The sequence below is a fragment of the Chlamydotis macqueenii genome, chromosome 4 (genome assembly GCF_036417535.1).
Source record: "Chlamydotis macqueenii isolate bChlMac1 chromosome 4, bChlMac1.mat, whole genome shotgun sequence".
Taxonomy (NCBI): Eukaryota; Metazoa; Chordata; class Aves; order Otidiformes; family Otididae; genus Chlamydotis; species Chlamydotis macqueenii.
In genome coordinates, this window is record NC_141559.1 from 78507920 (window position 1) to 78510978 (window position 3059).

A 3059-nucleotide genomic window follows, 5' to 3' on the forward strand; every position below is an offset into this window, starting at 1 on the left:
TTCCCCCTCAGGGGCGCACTGACAAGGGACTATTTGTAATTGCCTAGTAGCTCCTAATAACTACGAGTATCTGGCTCATAACTGCCCAGTAACCACTAGTAACTACCAGTGTCAGCTTAGTATCTGCCTCACAGCTGCTAGTAACTGCCTCAGAACTGCTAGTACCTGTCTAATAATGGCCCAGTTGATAGAGTTTCACAGTAACTACTAGTAAGACCCTGCTTAATAACTGCCTAATAACTGCTTAATAACAACTAGGAAGAGTCTAGTAACATTTTAATAACTGCCTGGTAGCTACTAGTAACAGCTTAGTGCCTGCCTACTAACTAGTAGTAACAGCCTAGCAACTATGAGTAACTGCAGGCCTCTCCCCTCACTTTGGGTGGCTCCTCTCCGCCCCTGGCACCCAAAACACCCCCAAAATCCCCCAAATTGCTGCCAATCCACCAGCCAGTCCTCCCTTGGATCACCCCATCGATCCATCCCTCTTGAGGGCCGAATCCTCCCCAGCCCTCATTACACCGACCCCCAGGAGAACAGGCAGTCTAAAATTTCCCCCAAATTTTCCCTGCTGTTGCCCCAAAAAGGGGTCTCATCGGGATGCAGGGTTCACTCTCTTTTTCCTTTTTTTCTCTCAAATTCACAACTTCTCTGAGTACTCCTCACCACAGCCCAAAGCTGCAGCGATTAAATTTGATAACATTGTGCTTTGGATAAATTTTTAGATGGCAGTAGAGGGTGCTGTTTGTTCTCCTGGTAGGAGGACGGGGCCACTCACCCCTCCAGCCCCACATCCAGACCCAAAGCGCAGAATAACGGGCTGCTGGGGCGTCAGCCTTGCTCGGCACTCCAAAATTGGCGTGCCACTCTGGCCAGCTTTGAAATTCAGTGTGTTTCGAAGGGGTTGAAATAGGGTTTTGCTCCACATAAGTATTTAAAAAGCAGGAATCCCCATTACCAGCCTCTTCTGGCCCTCTCCAACTTTCCCGGTGGCTTTTTTTTTTTTTTTTTTCAGATTGACAGTTTTACCATCACATTTTTGCCCACAGTGGGGTCTGAAACCATGGCCTGATGGAACCATGGGTGTGATGTGCAGGCAGATGACTGATCTCCTCCCATACGACCCGCTGAGCACACACCACTGTGGCATTCATGAGGCTGGAAGGGGAGAAATGAGATTTTGTTATGGTCTGTTTCAACCAAAATGCTTTTTTTTTTTTGTGATCAAAATGCTTTTTTTTTTTTTTTTGTGATCTGACGTGACGAGGGGTGCATTGTACTGAGTACACCACCGTTGTCTGCCCATGCAGAGACCTGCTCTGTTGTAACTCTGTCCTAGAAGGGCTTTGATATGTTGATTTTAGTTGGCTACTCTGAAAATATATATTCTTTGTTATAATTATATTCCTTGTTATTCTATTCTATTCTATTCTATTCTATTCTGTTCTGTTCTGTTCTGTTCTGTATTCTTTGTTATCTGGTAATCAGAAGCAGTATTTAGTGCCATTAATGACTGGGTTCAATATAGCCACATTCCAAATCGAATTTTTTTTTTTTTGAGAAAAAGAAATGAGCACCTAATTTTGAGGTTCAGAAGTACTGCTGGCAAATATGTGTATCTAAAAGGGACTTACACCCAGGGGAATTAAACATGGGTAACAGGTGAGACCAGAGCATTCTGACATCGTGTATCACACAAGAGGAGCATTGCAATTAAAATTGTAATTGCTCCTAGGGGCTAATTGCTTGTAGTGACTTTTCTATCCCAGTGTAAATGCTGGGAGGTTTGTGCTGACGGCTCTGCGACGGCTCTGTCCCTCCTCAGTACGAGTGGAGGAGTCCACTTGTTTAGGGAAGATTGCTCATAATCACGTGAACACCTGGACCACCCAGAGTTTGTAGAGTTGTGGATTGATATCATTTGTGCTTGGCACGCTTGGGCAAACTGTAATGCAGGATATTTGTGCTGGAGCATGATACCATACTTCATTCGCTGGCAAGGAAAATTGCCAGAAGTTTTGAGCAGAAGATGCTGAGCGGTTCTGTGACTGTCTTGAAGAGCACGATGATACTTCCCACTGCCTTGGCAAATTAAAGCATTTGTTTTACAGTCTAGGGATGCACAGGAATTACCCTCTTTGTTTCTCTGCACGTCATTTTCCCTGTTAAAATGGACAGGTTTTTCTGTAGCAGCACAGAGGTGTAGGAAGAGGTTTGCAAGTGTTGATGTCTGTGCGGTGCTTAGAGATCCAGGAGGAAAGGACAGCAGGTTTCCCAGGGGTGGGAGGATGAGATTAGCAGGAACCAGCCCTGCAAAGTGCTATTAAATGATAAAAAAATGCTGAATGACAATCTGGATGGGGTTCAGTTTTCACAGCAAGGTTCACTCTTTTACATGGAGGCCTTCTCTTGCGTCACCCTGCACTCGTACTGGCTGCTGAGGGCAGAAAGCAAAGCTGCGGCCTGGCTTCTCACAGCTTTGGTCTCACTGGTGCACCCTCCTTTTCCAGTCAGGGGGCTCAGATTCCCCCATCTCTTCCACGTCTGAGCACTGGAGATGGGGAGAGCCCCAACAGCCAGGCAGTGCCGTTTCAAAGCGCTTTAGTGCATCCAAAATTATGCGGATACCTAAGATGCCCCGCTTTGCTTCCGCAGCCCGTGCCAAACCGCTGCTGTCCTTCCAGCTCCTTCCATGCTGCTCCGTGCACCCGCTGCCCCCGGCATTTGGGAAGTAACTCCCCTTTTCCAGGCTCCGGTGGCAACAGAGGATGCCGAGAATTTCAAGACGTGTTTTTCACTGTTATCCCTGCCTCTAAACACGCCATCCATCTCCTAGAGGGTAAAAATAAAGCAGCATTGTTTAATTTCTGGAAAAAGCCAGATGACAGTGGAAGGGGTCAGAAATAGGCATACCAGCCCTCCCCGTCCCACTGTCTCAGCTGTTGCGTCCTGAGAGACAGAAGCATGTGGTTGCTAAAAATACCTTGCAAAGAGAATACATTCTCCCTCCAATGCGAGAGTATAAATTAATCCGAGTCGTAACATATACAACTGCTTGT